The sequence below is a fragment of the Chrysemys picta genome, chromosome 17, assembly GCF_011386835.1.
Source record: "Chrysemys picta bellii isolate R12L10 chromosome 17, ASM1138683v2, whole genome shotgun sequence".
NCBI lineage: Eukaryota > Metazoa > Chordata > Testudines > Emydidae > Chrysemys > Chrysemys picta.
The window spans coordinates 9,141,540-9,164,258 of record NC_088807.1 but is presented as its reverse complement, the minus strand read 5'-3'; the positions used below and the strand labels follow the sequence as shown (position 1 = coordinate 9,164,258).

The 22,719-nt window shown below is 48.0% G+C and overlaps 1 protein-coding gene across 2 annotated transcripts in view; it reads right to left on the bottom strand.

Annotated features, from left to right (window-relative positions):
• LOC101954174 (deep sea actinoporin Cjtox II-like) overlaps window positions 1–20,928 on the bottom strand; it is a 69,899-nt gene extending 48,971 nt beyond the window's left edge. The window contains exons 1-3 of one of the 2 annotated variants that reach the window (XR_006173555.2): window positions 20,731–20,926; window positions 15,744–15,870; window positions 665–5,967 (exon numbers count right to left, since the gene is read on the bottom strand). The gene's annotated coding sequence lies outside the window, so the exon portion shown is untranslated. Of the gene's footprint in view, window positions 1–664; window positions 5,968–15,743; window positions 15,871–20,730 lie in introns of those variants that run through there. The other variant, XM_065570763.1, reaches the window with a different exon arrangement.
• Window positions 20,929–22,719: the final 1,791 nt, after the last annotated feature.

Below are 22,719 nucleotides of genomic sequence, written 5' to 3'. Positions count from 1 at the left end.
TCACCTCCAACCCCGGAGGCATCGAGCAACACCTCAGCTACTGTAGCCACCACTGCAACTGGCTCATGCTGCCATTCAGCCAGCCTTGCTGCCAGGTCCTGGCATCATAGCCCCTGCTCCACCATTTGCTCCGCTGCCATTAGCCACTGGGCCATTGCTGCTCTGTCGCACCCTCGGCAAGGCTATGTCTTGAGGTCCCACCGCTTAACCGAGCTCTCAGTGATTTCAGTAGTTAGTGCAGAACCTCACCACTAGCACAGGCTAGACAATCTTATTCACTGAAACACTGCCCCCGGGGACATCTAAGGCTCAGCACTTAAAAATGCAGTTATCAGTTTGTCAGCTCTAGCAATCATCAGACCAAACAAGGACACTCAATTGAGCGTAATCACATGTGCTTTTAAACAGCAGCATAGGCGCCGACTTTCCCTCTGCCCGGTGGGTGCTCGACCCCCCAGACTCTGGCCCCACCCCTTCCTGCCCCTGCCCCAACCTCACCCCCATTCCACCCCCTTCCCTCAAGTCACCACCCCTGCCCCACCTCTTCTCCACCTCCTCCCCCTAGCGCGCCATGTCCCCACTCCCTCCCAGAAAGTCCTAAGTGCCACCAAACAGCTGTTAGGTGGTGGGCCGGAAGTGCTGGGTGGGAGGAAGAGGAGCAGGGATGCAGGCACACATGGCGGAGGAGGAGGGGGAGCTTGGCTGCCTGTGGTTGCGGAGCACTCCGTAATTTTCCCCCTTGAGTTCTCTAGCCCCAGAGCACCCATGGAGTCAGTGCCTATGAACAGCAGGAAGAAAGAGAACTATGACAAAAGCCACATCACTAGACAAAAACACCTGCCACTGTCTTAGAATATCAGGATTGGAAGGGACCTCAGGAGATCATCTAGTCCTACCCCTTGCTCAAAGCAGGACCAACACCAACTAAATCCCCAAATACCCCTCTCAAGGACTGAGCTCACAATCCTGGGTTTAGCAGGCCAAAGCTCAAACCACTGAGCTATCCTTCCCCCCTCTTTTTTTTTTCTTACAGGGATGTAGTATCCTTACCTCCTACTTAGCAAGTGCAGTTCAGTTGAGAGTGACTGCCTGACTCAGGGCCGGCTAAGCGTCGCTCTGCTGCCCTTTACTCATCCAATAAGAATACCAACATGTCACTAGCCCTGCACTAGAGTGACTGGTATCCCAACACCAGCCAAAATAGGTCACCAGGGAAAAGCAGCCCCACCTGCTGAGCAGCTGGTCAGAGTGGGCGTGTCTATGCAAAGCCGGTCTGCTCCCGAAGGATTCCCCCAGCTCATCACTAGATGGCAGGGGAGAGCTCACTCAGACCCTGCTGACACAGATTGCAGTGAAGGGATAGATTTTCAAGGATGACAAAATATTTTCCCAGCAGCGTAACTGGATTCCCGTAACTGTGACAAACCTCTTTCACTTTCAGTTTATTCTCTCTTTGACACAGAGGCTGCTCTGCTCAGATCAGGGATGCCCCTATAAATGTTTCCCAGGGTATGTACATGTATGGTGTGAGCCAGGGAGTTCCCAGGTGTCACCACCAACCCCTATGGAGCCATCCCTGCTTCAGCCGCTGGGCCCCACACATCACCCTGCTGAGAACACATTACTCTTAGCCCCCGCTGGGTAGCAGAGCAAACTGGATGGGTCCATCCTGAGTGGCACCGCAACCTCCATGTGCCAGGTCACAATGCAACTTGGTTTGGGGGCCCTCTCAAACAAGGATGTGGGGCAAACTTCCCCTTTTGCCCCTGCCCCCCAGTGGCCCTGCTGCCAATGATATGCACTGTGCTTAACCTGCATACAGCTGCAAGCACTGTGGCTCACATGTGCAATGCACCATGTAGACTGAAACCTGAGGCCTGAATACCGCAGGGCATGCTGGGTGTTGCTGTGAGGAAGCAACTGTTGGACATTCTGCCTGTCAGAGCCCAGGGCTGGGTTCACCTGCACTTCTGCACCATGGGGGCTGCACTGCATGGGGGAAAACCCGGAGCTCAGCAGCTGCAGTACCCACCATGCCCTGGTCCAATGTAACAGGGCAGGGAAGGTCCCCCAGAAGGCAGGAGAGCTGGTCTGGGTGGTGCTGGAGGGAATCAGGGTCAGGGGCACTGGAAAAGGGGTGGCCAGGGGGCCATGGCCCTCATACTTTTTACTGGCCATAAGGGGACCGGGGTGGGGGAGGGAGCAGAGAGGAATGAGTGGAGGGGGGCCTCATGGTAAGGGGTAGTGTAAGGGTGAGGGATCAGGGGTAAGGGGCAGCATGGAGGCAGGGCCTCTGGGAGAAGGGATGGCATGAGGGCGGTGCCTCAGGGGAAGGGGCGGTGTGGGGGCGGAAGCTCAGGGAGAAAGGGAGTCACAGGGGTTTTGGGCACCGCCTTAGGTGACCTTCTGCCGTTTCTGCTTGGGGTCACCACAAATCCCACATCATCACACAGGATCATCTTAGCCATGCTTTGGTCTGTTGCTATCACAACTCTGTCCCCTCCCCAGGCAGTGTGCGAGCTCTCAATTCAGATACAGGAGGCGGAGCTGAGTGTCTTTCCTTTCGCTCCATGTTACACTTCCTCTGTGGAGCGTGTCTATAGGGATCCAGCCACCTCCCACTGCCTCTCCCGCACCAGGCACACTGTGAGATGTCAGCCCAGGGCTCAGTTCAACCTGGCTGTGATAAGCAGAGGGGTGAGGTTACATACCAGGTCCTTTCCCCAGACAAAACTAAACACACTGACCCTGTAAACCTCGTAATGCTGTGTCAGCATAACCCCAGGAACCCCTTTATGCCAACTGGCAAAGGGCACAGGGAACACCTGGAAAAAAAGTGATCATCATTCTGGGATGTATTAGCAGTAGTGTTGTATGAGAAGTAATTCTTCTGCTCTGCTCCACCCCGGATAGGCCTCAATTGGAGTATTGTGTCCAGTTCTGGGCACCGCATTTCAGGAAAGATGTAGACAAATTGGAGAAAGTCCAGAGAAGAACAAAATTGATTAATGAAAACATGACTTATGAGGGAAGATTGAAAAATTAGGTTTGTTTAGTCTAGAGAAGAGAAGACTGAGGGGGGATGTGATAACAGTTTTCAAGTTCATAAAAGGTTGTTACAAGGAGGAAGAAGAAAAATTGTTTTTCTTAACCTCTGAGGATAGGATAAGAAGCAACAGGCAGCGTTTCGGGATGTGTCATCTTCCAGGCGGAACATCTTGCTGCTGGAGAGGCTTAAGGCTTATTACCTTAAGCCTCTGTCATAAGGAGGAGATGGTAGAAAAGTCAGCAGCTTTCCCAGCATGCATTGCTCCTATTGTGTTTGAGTAGAGCTCGGTTGAAGTGAGAGTCCAGCTGCAGGTGAGAAACTCAGACAGCCCATAGAGTCCATGGCAATAGCTTTGGGCTGACCTCTGGGCCAGACCTCCAGCTGACATAAATTGGACCATTGACTCCAATGGCGCAGGACCAGTTTACTGCAGCTGGGGATCCGGCCCTTTGACTACAATGGAGCTATGGCCAATTGATATCAGTGGTGACCTGGACCCTCTGTATTTATGTGAACAAAAGAATTAATTCTGTTCTTTGTTTAGAAGTGACTCTCCTTAGGACAGTTTTTAGTATTATGAAGTTTTATTAGATTTCACAGCACCCAGAATGTACGTGCCTTTGTCTGAGAGAGACACAAGGGTACAGTCCATGCACCCAGGGACTTAGCATCTTCCCACAGACATGACAGGTGATATGGGAAGAAAGGGCAGGGGCCAACCAACATTGCTACAGACAGTAGAAATATCAAACTTTGCCCCTCCTTAACCCCCATCCCTGCTGCTATTTCCAATGTGGTTCTGTCCCTCTAGCTGGTGTAGGTCTCAGGCTGTGGGGATGGTGCATTGCGGGGGTTTAGCTGGTGTAGGTCTCAGGCTGTGGGGATGGTGCATTGCAGTGGTTTAGCTGGTGTAGGTCTCAGGCTGTGGGGATGGTGCATTGCAGTGGTTTAGCTGGTGTAGGTCTCAGGCTGTGGGGATGGTGCATTGCAGCAGTTTAGCTGGTGTAGGTCTCAGGCTGTGGGGATGGTGCATTGCAGTGGTTTAGCTGGTGTAGGTTTCAGGCTGTGGGGATGGTGCATTGTGGGGGTTTAGCTGGTGTAGGTCTCAGGCTGTCTGGATGGTACATTGCGGGGGTTTAGCTGCTGTAGGTCTCAGGCTGTGTGGATGGTGCATTGTGGGGATTTAGCTGGTGTAGGTCTCAGGATGTCTGGATGGTACAAAAGGAAGGTTTTTTTTTCACCCAACGCACAGGGGATGGATCATGTGATGATTACCTGTCTGTTCATTCCCTCTGGGGCACCTGGCATTGGCCACTGTCAGAAGACAGGATACCGGGCTAGATGGACCTTTGATCTTACCCAATATGGCCGTTCTTATGTTTCCCATCAGCTCCAGAACAGGGCTGCGTAGTCCCAGATACAGGGCTGGCAACTGGTGCTGCAAAACCCTCCCACAAGCCTTCCTGACCCCTCCCATATCAACATATGCAAACGCCTGGCTCCAGCTCCCGGGAATGGGACACTTGGAGCAGCTGTGGGGTATGGGAATTTTCCTGCATGTGTCTATGACCAGACTGCCAACAGCAGGCCTCGGCTCTGGCCCCTTGACTCAACCTCAGCAGCACCTTGCTCTGCAAGGGCCCCCATTGGGAGTAACTTGCAAAGCATGGCCAGAATGACCAGAGGAGCCCAGAACCCACAGTCAGGCCAGTTTGTGAGAACAGCTGGGAGCATGTTTGGAAATCTGTGGGTGCTGGGCCTCTGGAATTGTGATGCTGAGAATCTAGTCACTCAGGAGGTGAAGCCCCCTCCTCATAGGCCAGAATACCACGTAGGCTATATTTAATAGAATTATAGAAGATTAGGGTTGGAAGAGACCTCAGGAGGTCATCTAGTCCAACCCCTGCTCAAAGCAGAACCAACCCCAACTAAATCCCATTTTGGGAGCTTTGGTGGGGTTCATACTGACTCTGTGCACAAGGGGAATTTCATCCAATGTGACTAAGAGTGGTCAGATCAGGCCCAAATGCAGAATCAGGCCCTCTGGTCTTCCCACCAGTCATCTTTACTGCTTGTCAGCTGGCTTTGGAATGGTTCTGCTGCTGAGCTTTGTTACTACTCAGGTTCTTCGCACAGCCCAGGGACTGAGCAGTGATTGTGTCCCGTGGGTTCTCTGGTGACCTTCTTTCTGTGGCCCTGAGCCCATTATTTGCTTTGTTCAGGAACAGCTATACAGGTTGATTTTTTTTCCCCTGGACAAAACAATATAATAATCTGAACAGAAAAGATGGGGGGGAAATCCACTGAAAATTTGCCCTCTGCGGGTCCTGGATTCTGCATGAAGAGCATTCCAAGTCAGGGTGGTGTCTCCCTCTCGTTTGGGATTTCTGAGACAGGAACGCCGTTTTCAGGTGGGTTACTGGGTCAGCTTCTGAGAGAAGCGGGGGAGCGGAGAAGATAGCTGCTGGGAGCAAGGTGGCTGTGTAGTGTAGGAGGGAGGAGAACCTCTCTCTTCAATTAATACTCTAAGGGCAGCTTTGCTGTGATTGGACATAGTGGCAGAAATCTGAAAGCTATGTAAGGTAACAACAAGGGCAGTTGTGTTTCTCCCAAGTCGGTCCTTTTGATAGGTTCTGGACAGAGGCCTGTGGCCACGCATGCTGTGGTAGAGACTCTCCAATTCTTTGCAGCTCATTCTGCCCTCGCAGATTTCCAGTGCATACTGGAGGTGGTGCAGGTTGTTGTCAAAGGGGTTGGAGAACATGAGGATAAATGAGAAACCGGCCCACTCATAGGTGAGAGCCCCTGCAACTCCCCAGGCACTGAGGTTCCTTTTCACAAACACACAGTTCTCCTTGCAGCCAGGGCTGATGGCTGGTGCAGGGGGGATGAAGGTGTGACCGCTGTAACAGAAAAAGCTGTGGGGAGACAAGAATTCTGTTTGTGACAGTGCATCCTCAGCAGGAGGTCATTAGAATCAACCATGAGTTAAAGCAGAGACGGCGTTTAGTCACCTGATTGCAGCATTGACAGTGTTGAGAACTCTCACAATTTTATCAGCAGTTTTATGAGTCTGGGTGTCTCTCTTAAAGCTCAGCTGCTGGAATCTCAGCTTTCATTTGTTTACAAAAGAAGTCTAATTGTAGGGATTGGGTGGTATCCCTTTAAATAGTTTGTGAGCCCTCTCGTGGTGCTCACAGTGTTTGGTGTTTTAGAAGTCACCCCAAACTAGTCAGAGCTGTAGTTGGTGGGTAGCTGGGCCTGTAAAGCTGGCAAACAGAGTCGCTAAACAGAGTTATCAGGGACTCAGCTGCTCTGTGGTTTCTTTGTAGTTTTACTATTGGGCAAGGCACAGACACAGCACTAGCCTCTGGGGTAGAGACAAAAGCTGGGAAACATGACCAGAAAGCCAAAGAAAAAGCCCCCAACATTCATTCTTTCAGTGTTTCCATGTGTGGCAATTCCCTGGCAGCGAGGTGGGTTTGGCCCCTGCAGGCACTCATGACAATGATGTAAACACTCATGCTATTCTACTCCATACTATTCTAAATAGGTTCTCCTGAGTGTCTGGCTCAGGGGACACTGCCTCTGATTGGCTCCCTTCCTCCTGGAGAAGGGCAGCCAATCAGGATTGCTGCCAATGTCCCTCCACCCCTCAGGAACCGAGAGGTGTTTTTGGGTGGGGGGATGGGCAGATGAATACATTGCTCATGGCAGGGGAGGAGGGAATGGAAAGAGCTCAGCAGCTCAGGACAACTCTGCTCCCCCTCCCCTGCTATAAGCAATGGGCCAGTCTGTTCAACCCCTCCCCTCTCCCTCCAAGCAGCATCTAGTCTCGGAAAGGGGACAGGAGGTTTAAGACCCCCTGGAACTCCCAGAAGTCAAAACTGATGTGGGGTGTGTGTGGAGGGGGGGGCATGATAAACTGCTGGCTTGGGGGAAAGAGCCACTGTGGGGCTGGGAGTACAGGATTCCTTTATTACAGGGTTTGGGGGATTAAATGGATGTTGTCATGCTGAAAGGGGCTAGTGGCTGCCAGCAGGGGGTGTCCAAAGACAATCCCAGTCCTCCTTTGAGACAACAGGGGCCAAGCCCCCTTCTACAGGCTCCTGCAGGCTGTAAAAACAGCTGGTGCTGAGGGTGAGCATCAAAGATACCAGATCTCATGACAGGGCAGAGCTAGGACATGGTGGAGAGGAGGGGCTTCACTTGGGAGTTTACACCCTCCCTCTAATCTCCCTCCCTCTTAAATATTTGTGCCCAACTTCTAATTGGAATTTATCTGACTTCAGCTTCCAGTCATTGGTTCTTGTTTTGCCTTTCTCTGCTAGATTAAAGAGTCCTTTAGTACCAGGATTTTCTCTCTGCAGGGGTCACACTATGATCAAGTCACCTCTTGATTTTCTTTTTGATAAACTAAACAGCTCGAGCTCTTTAGCTTCTGACTGTGAAGCATTTTCTCCAGCCCTCAAATCAATTTTGTGGCTCTTCTCTGCACCCTCGACAATTTTTCAACATCCTTTATATAACATGGACACCAGAACAGGATGCAGTATTCCAGTAAAATCACCTCCCTGCTCCTACTCACAGCTTCCCTGTTTATACCTCCAAAGATGTCATCAGCCCTTTTTGCCACAGTATCACACTGGAAGCCCATGCTATCCACTCAGTTCTTTTCAGGGTCACTGCATTCCAGGTGTGGAAAATTGCCAGCACTATTATGATGGGACTCATGCTTTCTCCTCTTGTGGGGGGGGGGGGTTCAGAGCACCATTTCAAGCCCCTGAACTGGGGTATCAACTGTCCCACTAGTGTCCCAGAGAAGGGGAGTGGAGAAGGAGGGACCCAGGCCCACCCTCTACTCCATGTCCCAGCCCAGGGACCCTAAGGATAGCAGCGAACCACTTGAACTAGTGATTCCTTCCCCTGGGCTACTTCCCTATCTGGCCCTTCAGCTTGTGGGGCTTCCTGCCCTCTCTCCACTTGGACCAAGTTTCTCCCAACCCCTTGTGTCTGTAGAGTCCCTCTGCTCTGCACGAGCCGGGTTTCCCTTTACCTAGGGTCTTGGTCTTCTGGTCCGCCACAGCACTTCTCCAAACTGCTCTCTGCCCCAACACCAAACCACTCTGCTTCAACTCCTCCAACTGTCTGATTGAAGCAGAGTTTTTTTATCAGGGACTGGCTTCAGGTGCTCTAATTGGCTTAATTGGTTTCAGGTGCTCTAATTAATCTGTAGCAGCCTCTCTTCTCTCTACAGGGAATAAGGTTCGCATCATCCTGGGGCTTACATATCTCCCATCGATCACTCTCCTGCTGCCCTCTGGCCATGCCCTATCACACAGCATACATTAAAGGGAGTAAGAACTGGCTGACAGATCTCAGAAAGCAGTCATCTGTGGAAACTCATCATCAAATAGGGTGTTTCTAGGGGGGTTCTGCAGGGATCAATTTTCATCATTTTCATCAATGAGCTGGAAATAAATATAAAATCACTGATGATAAAATTCCCCATTGTGTAGGTGTGGCCTGCATTTCTTGTTCTTAAATGTATAACCTTGCATTTGGCTGTACTAAAAGAGATTTTGTTTAAGAACATAAGAATGGCCATACTGGATCAGACCAATGGTCCATCTAGACCCAGTATCCTGTCTGCCAACAGTGACCAATGCCATGTGCCCCAGAAGGAATGAACAGAATAGGACAATTATCAAGTGATCCTTCCCTGACCATCTTGGCTAATAGCCATTGATGGACCTGTCCTCCATGAACTTATCTAATTCTTTTTGAACCCAGTATAGATTTGGCTTTCACAACATCCCCTGGCAACAAGTGCAACAGGTTGACTGTGCATTGTATGATGAAATAGTTCCTTCTGTTTGTTTTAAACCTGCTGCCTATTAATTTCATGGGGTGAGCCCTGGTTCTTGTGTTATTGAAAGAGTAAATAATATTTCCTTACTCCCTTTCTCCACACCAGTCAGGATTTTATAAACTTCTATTATAAGCCCTTTTAGCTGTCTCTTTTCTAAGCTGAACAGTCCCAATCTTTTTAATCCCTCCTCTTATAGAAGCTGTTCCATACCCTTAATATTTTTTGTTGCCCTTCTCTGAAATTTTTCCAATTCTAATATATCTTTTTTGAGATATGGTGATCAGAACTGCAGGAAGAATTCAAGATGTGGGCGTACCATGGATTTATATCATGGCGTTATGATATTTTCTCTCTTGTTATCTATCCCTTTCCTAATGGCTCCTAAAATTCTCTTAACTTTTTTAACTGTCACTGAATATTTAGTGGAAGTTTTCAGAGAACAATTGATGACTCCCAAATCTCTTTCTTGAGTGGTAACAGCTAATTTAGACCCCATCATTTTGCATGTACAGTTGGGATTATGTTTTCCAATGAGCATTACTTTGCATTTGTCAACATTGAATTTCATCTGCCATTTGGTTGCCCAGTCACCCAGTTTTGTGGAATCCCTTTGTAACTCTTCACAGTCAGCTTAATTATGTATTGTCTGCAAATTTTGCCACCTCACTGTTCACCCCCTTTTCCAGATCATTTATGAATATGTTGAACAGCACAGGTCTCAATACAGAAGTAACCTGAATGGGCTCAGGTTACCAAGCAATCCAGATCCCTCTCTATGGCTGCCCTGTCCTCATCATTAGTTACCGCTCTGTCAATTTTTGTGTCATCCACAAATTTTATCAGTAGCTGAATATGAAAATGTTGAATAACATTGGTCACAGTACTGAGCCCTGAGGAACCCCACCAGAAACACCCCTATTCAATGTTGATTCCTCATTGACAACTACTTTTTGAGATCTGTCAGTTAGCCAGCTCTTAGTCCATTTGTGTGTTTTATTGGTATTGTATAGTGCTGATGTGTTAATTAGAATGTCATGTGGTACTGACTCAAACACCTTACAAGTATCTACACAGTTATCCATATCATCCAAACTTGTAATTTCCTCAAAGAATGAAATCAGGTTTGTCTGACAAGATCTACTTTTCACAAAACCATATTGACTGGCATTAATTATATTCTGATCCCCTAATTCTTTATTGCCTGAATCCTGTATCAGTTTTTCCATCATTTTGCCCAGGATTGATGACAGGCTAACTGCTCTGTAATTACCCATGTCATCCTGCCTGCCCTTTTTGAAAATTTGTACTAAGCTCTCGTCTAGTATCTGGAATTTCCCTGGTGTTCAAAGATGTATTAAAAGTGAACATCATGGGGCTAGAGATCTCCTGGGCCAACTCTTTAGGACTTTTGTGTACAAGTTATTCAGGCCTGTTGTTTAACATCCTCCTCAGATACCAATGGATTAAAAAGTACTTATCAGGGACCAAAGGTCTTAAACCCCAGCGTACAGGGGTCTTAGAAGCTAGCAAATTTCAGCCTACTAACAGTTGCCAGAACTGGAAGCTCACCTCTGACAGAGCACTCCAGTGCTGGGATCTAATTAATAGAACTCTGGGGTTCCTGACTGGTTCCCTGCTTCTATTTAAACCAAGCACAGGAACAGGAAGTTGTCTATGTAGCTGGGTTTCCCCTGCTTAGGGTTGCTTCCCTTGCACTACCTGACTCTGGTCTCTTGATAACGTGACCCACCTGTCTCTTGGTTTGCCTTTTGGCCTGTCTCTGACTCTGATCTCCTGGTATCAGCCTGGCTCCACTAGGTCAGACCACCCATGTCGCAGTCATGACAGTATTTCATCTTCCTTATATGATGCAAGGACATCATCCTGCTTCTTTCTGACTACAGAACCAAAATATTTATTGAACACTTATGTCTGTTCTTAAACATTAGTAACAATTTTACCATTTCCACCTACTAATGGGATTATACCATTGCTAAGATTTCTTTTGTTACTAATATACTTTTAAAATGCCTCCAGTCCTGCCAGCCACAGCAGTTTCCCCTAATGTCTTTAGCTTCCCTTATCAATGTTCTGCGCTTCATAATTTCTAATTTATATTGATTGCTAGCTATTTCCCCGTCTTAAAAAAATTATATATTGTTTTTTTATTTATAATTGCTGCCTTATTTTGCCACTGAAATCAGGATGGGCTTTTATCTAAAGTTGTTCTTTCTTGATTGTGGAATTCTGGATTTTGGCCATCTAATAAACTTTTATTAGAAAACTCCCAATTTTCCTCTAATGCCTGCTGTTGTTTGTCTCTACTGTATTCAGGGGAAAAGGACTTTGTAGATTTATTGTGAACAAACAAATTCACATCTGGTGAGAGTGATTAGCCGGTGAGAAGGCAGCTCAAGCTGGGAAGGGGGTTTGGGATCCACCCAAAGGGGCAGTTGGAAAAAAGCTGTTAGAGAAGGAGAAGAATTGAGATGGTGAGCTAGCGGATGAACCAGAACTGGGGTAGGTGGGAAGGTGACAAAATAAAAGAAGAACAGGAGAATAGAAGGAGGGGACAGGGAAGTGAGAAGGAGGAAAGAAGGTAAATAGGAAAGGTCTTAGGTCAGGAGAAGCAGGGGGAAAAATGAGACCTAGGTACATGAGCAGGTTCTATTAGAGGAGGGAAGTAGAGGGAAATAAAATCTACAGATGTACCAGAGAGTGAGTATCAAGGGAAAAAAACCTGAAAGGAAATTAATTCATGAAAAGGAAATTGATGAAAAAGCTGTGTGAGATGAAACCAGATCCTGAAAACAGTACATGAGAGGCCCACCCCACAAAGGCCATAAAGCAGTGATTCTCAACCAAGGGTACGTGTACCCCTGGGGGTATGCAAAGGTCTGCCAGGGGGTACATCTAGCTATTTGCCTAGTTTTACAACCGGCTACATAAAAAGCACTAGCGAAGTCAGTACAAACTAACATTTCATATAGACAATGACTTGTTTATACTGCTCTATATACTATACACTGAAATGTAAGTACAATATTTATATTCCAATTGATTTATTTTATAATTATATGGTAAAAAGGAGAAAGTCAGCAATATTTCAGTAATAGTGTGCTGGGACACTTTTGTATTTTTATGTCTGATTTTGTAAGCAAGTAGTTTTTAAGTAGGTGACCATCCTTCCCAGTTTTTTATATAGTCCCTTATTTAAGCCCTCTTGCAAGTGTCCCGCCTTTTTAAAAAAAACAGGCAAATTGTCCCATATTTTCTGCTCCCCCTACTGGTTAATCAGCAGTCCGCAAAGCCCCAGCCGCCTCCTGTTTGTGGTTGTTTGGCGGGTGAGTGCAGGCATGCGGTGAGCATGTGGTGTCTTCAGGCCATGTGCAGAGGCAGGAAGACAGGACACCAGGTAGAAGAAGAGGCATCCCTGTGTGATAAAGGGGTAAGGATGTGTGTGTATGCGGTTGGGGGGTAGGGTGTGTATCACCTCTCCCCACGTGAAACCTAAAGAAGGGTTTCTCAATGGGGGTCCGCCAGCCATTTCAAGCCGTGAGGCTGAAGCCCCGACCCCTGGAGCTGCTTCCCCCTTGTGGGCTGAAGCCCTGAACACTGGTGACCCCCATAGGACTGAAGCCGGAAGCTGCAGGGCCGAAGCCTTGATCCCCAGCACCTGCCATGGGGCTGAAGTTCTGGTGCCCCCCGGCTGAAGGCTCGTCCTAGGTGCCACTCCGTGCTGAAGTCCTGACACACACACACACACACACACACATGCTGAAGCCCTAATTCCTGGCGCCTGCTGCAGAACAGAAGCCAGGAACCACGGGGTTGAAGCCCCGATCCCCAGCACATGCCATGGGACCAGCTCCAGGCACCAGCTTAACAAGCAGGTGCTTGGGGCGGCCAAGGGAGAGGGGCGGCACCTGTGGCAATTCGGGAGCGGCAGGTCCCTCACTCCCTCTAGGAGAGAAGGACCTGCCGCTGAACTGCCGCCGCCGATCGCGGCTTTTTTTTTTTTTTTTGCTTGGGGCGGCAGAAATGCTGGAGCCGGCCCTGCATGGGACTGAAGCCCTGGCACCCCCCCGGCTGAAACCCTGTCCCCGGTGCCGCCCCCGCCCCCACTGAAACCCTGGCAGCCCCCTCCTCAGGCTGAAGCCTCCATCCCTGGCGCCCTCCATGGGGCTGAAGGCAGGAGCCACAGGACTGAAGGCCTGGTGCCCCTTCTCCCTACCTGGGCTGAATCCCCATCCCCAGCACCAACCCCATGCTGAAGCCCCGGCAGCCCCTCCCCCTCACTGAAGCCTGGATCCTGGAGCTGAAGGCGGGAGCCACGGGACTGAAATCCTCGATCCCTGGCACTCCCCCCGCCACAAGCTATGAGTGGTGGGACTGAAGCTGAGGGCCAGGGCTGAATCCTGGATCCCCGGTGCTCCCCTTGTGGGTGAAGCCTCCTGAGCCAATGGGCAGAGTTGGGTGGGTACCGGGGGTGTTGTCCCTCCAAACTGCAGTGCAGGTGCAGGGCAATCCAGAGGGAAGCTCCACACCCCCCACAGCTCCTTCTCTCCCCCACGCCAAGCTGGAGGCAGGAAGCTGGATCCGGGCTGTGCATGCAGGGCAGCTGCTTCTCTGGCTGGTGCCATGGGGCAGGCAGCCGTGGTGTCCTCTCCTCTGCTGCTGGTGCAGGGGGTTGAAGCTGCTCCTCAACTCCCAGCCCAATTTGCTTACGCAGCTGGTAAGAGCTGCAGGGGTGGGGGACCCACGCCGTGGCTGGCAAAGCCCTGAGGGAACAGGGACATCGGGGGAGCCCTCCCGGAACACAGCCTCTAGCTACCCACTTCCTGCACCCTGAGCTACCAGCTACCAGCTACCCACACACAGCTCCTAGCTACTCCCTGCATCCCGAGGTAGCCCCCCTGCCTGTACACAGCCCCTAGGTACCTCTCTCTGCACCCTGAGCTATCCCCTGCCTACACACAGCACTTAGCTACCCCCTTCCTGCACCCTGACCTATCTCCTGCCTGCCCAAAGCACCAGCTACCCCCTCCCTGCACCCTGAGCTACCCCCTCCCTGCACCATGACCTACCCCCCTGTACCCTGACCTACCCCCTGCCCATGCACAGCCCCTAGCTACCCCCTCCCTGCACCCTGAGCTGCTCCCTGCCTACGCACAGCCCCTAGATACCCTCTCCCTACACCCTGAGCTACCCTCTGCCCATGCACAGCCCCTAGCTATCCCTTCCCTGCATCCTGAGCTAGCCCCCCCTGCCCACACACAGCCCCTAGCTACCCCCTTGCTGCACCATGACCTACCCCCATGTACCCTGACCTACCCCCTGCCCATTCACAGCCCCTAGCTACCCCTTCCCTGCATCCTGAGCTGTTTTCAAACTTTTTCAGCTGACCCCTCCACCTTTGAGTTACAATTTTTTGGTTACGCCTCCGCCCACCCCCAGCAACCAAGAAAGGCTGGGTGGCCTGCTGAGGTGAATCAGGGGGTGGAGGTGGCACTGCCTCCCCAGATCCTGCCATGTGGAGCTGGCTTGAGCCCTGCAAGCCCGTACCCCCCCAAAATAAAAGTCAGAGCAGTAACCACTTAATTGTAAGTATATACTTATAATTTTTACCTATTATTAATGTTATAATAATGCAGTATTTCTTTTTAATGGGTGCTCAGTCAACTTAATGTTATTTTGAACATTTGTACTACATAATTCTGATTGATTGATTGCCATTGAACGCGCTTGAATATGAGCAATTTTACCAGGTGTCCGGTATTCGGCATAGGGAAATATGGTCACCCTATTTTTAAGTGAGGTGAAACTTGGGGGTACACAAGACAGAGCAGACTCCTGAAATGGGTACACTAGTCTGGAAAGGTTGAGTATCACTGCCCTAAAGTACATGAACAGAGAGAATGACTGTCTGACCATTTATTGACAGAATACAGGTCAAAGGGGCCTAATGGAAAAAATGAGGGTCCACTAGGTGAGGGATAAACTAGCTTGTGGATAAACTCAGTGAGAAGAGGTCCAGCCCAGAAACATCGAATCTAAGGAGCCCTTTGAGCCAAAGAGAAGCAAAGAACAGGACAGCAAGAGTGGAGCTGGATTTACAGCAAGGAGAGGAAAAGCCGATTCTTCTCTGAAGTGACACAGTATATTATTAAGTAATCTCTTTTGTTCTTGTTAATACAATGCATTTGGTACAAACTGCACAGCGTATACAAGTTCACAAAGGTTAGTGAGTTGGGAACCAATTATTATAAATAATAAGTCTGTGGTAATGTTCTGGATTATTTATGCTCCTGGTACAGTTTTGGGGTTTTCCATTATAAGGTTCTAAAAAGATAAAATGATCCCCTTGATCTTGATTTATCTCTGCCTCCCCTCACAGTTAGCAAAGCTTTGCCTGGCCAGGTCATCACACCTGTCCCCCAACCTCCTCTTTGCCTCACTGCTTGGAAGAATCTAGAGACACTTGGACTGGAGAGCGCTTTTCTCTTCAGCATTCAGGGCATCCCAGCGTTTGCTCTCATTTACTCTGCTCTGGGTGAGGGAAAGGCACTGAGGGTCCTGCTAACAGAACTCTCCCACCAATGCGTAGGGCCTGGGAGGTTCCCAGCTTGAAGCTCAGTATTCAGCCTTTGGTAGAATGCGACCCATGAAAATGAGGTTGAAATGAAAACACAGGGGGGCTGCAGTCATGAGAGCAGGTGCCCAATGCAGCAGGTAGAGAAGAGAACTCACTTCTCTCTACATTTATATTGAAAGCATCTGAAAGAGCCCATTAGAAACAGGTGTAATGGACAAACTCCAAACCTTGGGGAGCGGATGGCCACTGTAGTTTTGTTGGTTATCTCGACTCCCACACATCTGGAATGCGTCACACCTCTAAGAATCTCTTCGATGTCTTTGCCCCTTTCCATCTCGGGTGATTGCAGCGGCTCTGAGACAAAAAAATTATTGAGCAGATCATCAGTGAGCACCAGCTGAGCCTCTCACAATGCACATCTGGCCAGACCAGAGTACCATGTGTACTAATGAGAGGTACAGGATGGCGCTGTGCAACGACATCTCCACCCTGTATCCAACTCTCGTCTGTTTTTGCTGTGGAGAGCCCCGTTTGGCCAGGAATCTAGCACAGAGACAGAGCTCCTCAGCTTTCACAAGGTGTGAAACATGTTCTGGTGAAGCATATTAGCAAATGGATTTAATAGACTAGCTGTACTGCCCAGGAATAGCGTGAGGCACTCACTGTGTTCTGCGTTCCAGAACCCAACCGGAGCAGCAGGGTGTATGTGACAGGCTTGGCCTATTGCATATCATTAGCAAACCCAGTTACTTGGGGCCCACCGTACCTGTGTTGTTCCCTTGCACTAAAGAGCAAAAGACACAGTAATTGATGATGAGGATGGGATCCTAATCCAGGAACACAGGGCAAGTACATACGCCTCTGGGAGTGAAACTGCAGCCTGCAGCCCCTCCCTCTGAGGGACCTGCTCAGCTAGGGGAAAACAAGGCTGTTTGGGGAAAATGAGCTCATCTCCGAGCTCAGCAGAGGCCAGGCCCACCCAACTAGAGAGGCTGGAAGTGTGTAGAATGGCTCATGGGATCAGTGATGAGAACACGGTGGTTGTTATACTAAGTAAAAGAGGCTTTAAAACCTTGAACCTGCTGTGGAGCCTGAGAGCCCCCCATTGAACCAGCAGACAAAACATTCATCGAAATTCTGGAAATTCTATCAAGTCACCTCTCCCCAAAGCCACTGGGAGTTGCAGAGAATTTCCACTTTTATACATGGAGTCAAAAAGAACTGAAATCATCCCTGAATTTGTAGCTGGACCAAGGAAATTAACAGAGCATTGCGAGTGTGAAGAAGGTTAAATGATGGATTATGAGACCGCAGGGTTGCCAATTTTGACTGGACGTATTCCTGGAGCTTTAATCACATGACATAATCTTTAATTAATGATTAATCTTTAACTCCTGGTGACTCCAGGGCAATCCTAAGGAAAATGAAGCAAACCAAGAATGATTATTGACCGAGGCTGATTGACCCTAAAATGTGCACTGGAAATTGATGCATCAATGGAGGCACCTACTAAAGATGCCAGGAAGCGGCAACAGTATCATGTACAACAAATAAAGTAGGGGCTTAAGAAGAAAGCACAACATGGCGAACACTCAACGACTGCTTTCCTTGTAGCAAACAGTCTCATGATGCAAACGACTGTTGGTTCAAGATCACAAGCTGTGGAAAGTGCAACTAATTGGGGCAGACACTACAAATGTGGAGGATAGTGCAAAATGCACAATCCCTGTCTCATGAGGGCACTCCAGAGGATTTTAGATTAATTAGTGTCAGGGGGAGGAATAGCTCAGTGGTTTGAGCATTAGTCTGCTAAACCCAGGGTTGTGAGTTCAATTCTTGAGGAGGGAATTGGGGCAAAAATCTGTCTGGGGATTGGCTCTGCTTTGAGCAGGGGGTTAGACTAGATGAGGTCCCTTCCAACCTTGATATTCTATGTGTCACCTACACAGAATGCTGTTGCAGATGGCTGGGAAGTTTATGTCAAACCAGTGTTCTCTCAGAAAGTGCCATTTGGACAAAACCAACATTTCGCACAAACTCAGGTTAGATTTTGGTTAAATTTCATTTTGAAAAAAAAAATTGAGGAAAAAATTCAAAACACCCAGTTTCAACATTTTCATAATAAATCATTTTGATTTTTCCTTGTAAAATGACTTTTCCTTTCTAAATCTATTTCATTTTATATTAAAAAAGTAAAAAAAATGGTGATAACTGAAATGACAGCTTCTGAATGTATCAAAATGAAACATTTTGATTGATCCAAATTCTGAATGTTATTTTCAGAGTTTTGTTTAGCAAAAAAAAAATTAAAATGTTGCCCCAATTCAGGACAAGTTTTTATTTTGTTTGATTTTGAAATCTCAATTTTTTTTCTTAGGATGTAAAATACATTTTCTGACCAGTCCTAGCAGCCTCTCTATGCATCTGTTTCATTTAGAAGACAATAAAAAGGTGTTTTTTGGATTCCCTTGCAAGCAGAAGGAGAAAGACTGAAAATAGCTTTTAAAAGACACGCTGCTGGGTCTGTGCTCTCCAAGCAGGATGATCAGAGATGATTTAAGGAGGTGAAGTTCCACAACACCTCACTGCTGCTAAAAACACACATGGGGAACTCCTCACGCTACTACAGTGGAGGTAACCCGGGACTGTATGTGACATCTGCTAAACCTCCCTGTCGTGACGCGAGCAGTTCCTGCATCCCTTGGGAGAGGGTGGCTCAGAGACCTTCAGATGCCCTGGCAAAGCCTCACATTCTGACAGGCTTCCGAAACATAACTGATGAACTCCAGCCTCAAACAACTCCCCACAGTTAACCCAGGTTTGATTTTCTCCGGAATGAGCCAGTTAGTGATGCCACCAGCCCAGTTTTCACCTCAACAGAGCCAGACGTGTACCCATAAGCCTCCTGCTACAAGACAGGCCCAGAAGAGAAACCAACAGAACTCCACTGGCCATCACCTACAGTCCTCAGCTCAAACCTCTCCAATGCATCATCAGTGATCTACAATCCATCCTGGACAATGATCCCTCACTTTCACAGACCTTGGGAGGCAGGCCAGTCCTCGCCCACAGACAACCTGCCAACCTTAAGCATATTCTCACCAACAACCACGCACCGCACCATAACAACTCTAACTCAGGAACCAACCCATGCAACAAACCTCGATGCCAACTCTGCCCACATATCTACACCAGCCACACCATCACAGGACCTAACCAGATCAGCTACAACATCACCGGCTCATTCACCTGCACGTCCACCAATGTTATAATTGCCATCATATGCCAGCAATGCCCCTCTGCTATGTACATTGGCCAAACTGGACAGTCACTACGCAAGAGGATAAATGGACACAAGTCAGATATCAGGAATGGCAGTATACAGAAAGCTGTAGGAGAACACTTCAACCTCCCTGGCCACACAATAACAGATCTTACAGCAAAAAAACTTCAGGACCAGACTCCAAAGAGAAACTGCTGAGCTCCAGTTCATTTGCAAATTTGACACCATCAGATCAGGATTAAACAAAGACTGTGAATGGCTATCCAACTACAGAAGCAGTTTCTCCTCCCTTGGTGTTCACACCTCAACTGCTAGCAGAGCACCTCACCCTCCCTGATTGAACTAACCTCGTTATCTCCATACTGATTTATACCTGCCTCTGGAGATTTCCATTACTTGCATCTGAAGAAGTGAGGTTCTTACCCACGAAAGCTTATGCTCCCAATACTTCTGTTAGTCTCAAAGGTGCCACAGGACCCTCTGTTGCTTTTTACAGATTCAGACTAACACGGCTATCCCTCTGATACCAGTTTTTGCTTGTGTGTCCGGGTGCCACTTAAGAAGCCCTGATGTCTGTTTTTTTATTTAGGTGGGAAGAGGAGGAGCAAGGGTGGGGCCTTAGGGGAAGAGGTGAAGCAGGGGCGAGGCCTCAGGAGTCAGGTTACCAGCCATTAGAAAGGTGGCAACCCTAGAGCTGGTCGGCCCAGTACCTGAAGTTTCAATTTCAGCTTCACTAGGCCTCTGCACTCACTATCCAGCCCATTGTGCTCCTAGGGAGAGACCTGGAGATGTGGAGGGCAGGGAGTGAGTGAGTGCTAGGGGGAGGTCTGGGAACATGGGGGGCAAGGGGTGAGTGGGTGTTAGGGGGAGGTCTGGGGATGGGGGAAGGGGATGTTGGGGGGAGGGACAGGGATGTGAGAATAGGTCTCACTGGGGGTAACTGGGGGTGCTAAAGGGAGCCCCATTTTATACTCTCCAGTACATTACCCCTCTGAGGTGGAATTATGGCCCAGTGCAGTCACGGTGAGTTTTGCCTCTGGTTGCAATGGGACCAGGAAAAGCTGCTCCTGATGGGGCCAGGATAAGCCCATCTGGGAAAAGCTGCTCCACGGACGGCAGTGCCCGTGCTCAGATACACAGACTGCTCCCTGCGCTTGGCTGGATCACACAGAGAACAGCACATTATAAGAACCCCGGGGAATGCGAGTGGCAGGGTTGGTCTCTAGGAGCACTCTGATGTTTCCCATGAAGAGGTTACCGGGGACTTCACATCGGCCATTCAAGCTGCCCTTACAGGGTTGTTACTGGGCCACGTTTGGAGCCTAACTTCAGTTGTAGCAGTGGGGATTTTAGCTATGATTTAAGTGGAACAATAAGGATGGAGTCACTAGCAGCACCCCCGTAGGACAGAGCCTAGCTACTGTGGTGACTGCGTAGCTAGAGAGACAGAAATGGTACATAGATAGACTTGGCAGAATTTGAGGTTTTCTTTTAATTTAGATGGATAATATCGATGTTTATTTTTAAGCGTTTTTTTCCTATTTTTATCAATTAAAATTTTCACAGTTGCAGGAAATTGTGGAGGTGTCAGCCAATAATTATTTAACGACAGTAGAGACTGAGTTTCAAAAAGTTAAAGCTCCGTAGCCTCTATCACACAAATTGTCAACATTAGCTACCAAAATATACAAAGTCAATTGCCTCTAATTGAATTCCAACTATTTCTCAAGCAGCATTTTCTTAGTCTGCCTAGCAGTAAATGTTGATTATTATTGAGGGAAATATTGTTTTGTCGGTTTCTGCGTGCACACAATGAAATCGACATTTGTTGACATTCCCTGATTAAAATCTCATCCTTCCAACCTATACAAAGACAGCAGCTGTGGACTCACTCGGAAAGCATTGCTGAGGGGCAATGGGAACCTACTTACCTGGGACTGTGGCAGATCAACAGCCTCCTTCTTGTGAGTTACTTGGGGAGTTTCCAGATTCAATCTGTGCCTCAGAGGTTGTGGCTGTTGCTGTTTTTATTGGAAGGCAGAGCCCAGCCCTGGTGTTTAATCAGCTCTAGGCCTGTCTATCCAAATCACAAGAGAAAGGGAGGAACCTCGGCCAGCATTTACGGGAAATGAGAGGGTGGGAGAGGTGCAGGGTACATTGACATTATGTTGGTGTGACCTGTACTGTGCTGGCTGTTGTGTATTTGGTTGTCATAGTAATAGAATCTTGTTGTTGCTACGGTAAATGAGTTAGATTATCAGGGGATAGCCCAGCCAGTTTTGCCTGGTTTTTGGTTAGTTCAGTGTGTAAATGGCAGCTTTTAAGGTTTACAGCTCTCTGTGTCTCAAGTGATTTCTTCCTAAAACTTTTGCCCCAGGATATAACAATGTGGTGATGAGGGTGGTGTTGTAGGATCAGCAGTAATCTGTATGCTATGTATAACCTGTACCCTCAAAAGATCTGTTACACTCCCCCCATTTGAAGGTTGTTGCTCTCTTGCTTGGTCTGCAGACTGGATACACAAAGTACTGCTGTTTTCTCTGCAAATGCGATAGTCGTGCAAGAGATTCCCACTACATCAAGAAAGATTGGCCACTCCGACAGTCATTGGAGCCTGGGGGGAAAAGTGTTCAGCATCCACCACTTGTTGAATCAAGGAAGATTTTGTTACCACCCTTACACATCAAGTTGGGTCTGATGAAGAACTTTGTCAAATCCATTGACAAAACACAAGCAGCTTTCAAGTACCTCCGTGGAAAATTTCCAAGGTTAAGTGAAGCTAAGATAAAGGAAGGTGTCTTTGTTGGTCCTCAGATTCGTGAACTTCTTCGAGATGATGCATTTGATCATGCACTGCGTGGCAAGGAAAAGACGGCATGGAAAGCCTTCCAGTTAGTGGCAATAAATTTTCTGGGAAGCAAAAAGGCAGACAACTACAGGTTGTTGGTGGAAAACCTCCTCAAGGCATACAAAAGCCTTGGTTGCAACATGTCACTAAAGATACATTTTTTGCACTCGCATCTAGATTTTTTTTCACCGAACTGCGGTGCAGTGAGCGACGAGCACGGCGAGCGATTTCACCAGGACATTGCAACAATGGAGAAATGCTATCAGGGCAAATGGAGACCATCAATGCTTGCAGACTATTGCTGGACAGTGACAAGAGATGCTCCATTTAATGAATACAAGAGACAAGCCAAGAAGTGCCGAGTAGACACCGAATAGGACTAAACTATGTACATAATAGTTTTTTGCCTTTTGTTTCATAATAAATTTTATTGATATAACCCTTTTGCTGATTTTTAAAGTGTTACATAAACAGGACAGGTGAAATATTATCATGTAAAGCAACCATAAACACATGAAAAGACCTAGGTTTACAATTTATGATTAAAACTCTACTATCTACACAATATACATAGACATAAAATGTAAAAACTTAAATATCTTAGAAACAGTAGCCAATCAGTTGTTTTAATTGTCATATTTGAATTCAGCATATCAAAATACATAATAAATAGCACATTTTATCTTTGAAGCAGACGACTTCTCAAAAATTGTAGACCAGTGTAATTGGGATGGGAATATCTGGTATGATCTGGATCTCCTGGATCCAGACCCTGGATGGCCGGACCCGACACCATGGATAACTCAAATGAGCAGGGTCTGCTGTGGTGGGAGCACGGTGCTCATTTGTTTCTAAGCTTCTATCTTTCAACCTCCAAACCAGAACATCAGGAGAGCTGGTACCAGCTGAAGAGTTATAAAAATACCATGGTTATCGTGTCACAACAAAGCCTGTGTTCAGCGTTCTGTATTGTATGTTCTATGTTCCATGTTCTGTGTCTGTTTCTAGTGGGTGTTCTGTGCTAGCATTAGAGAGAGGGGATACTACACTAGACAGGGTAAATGCCTTTTCC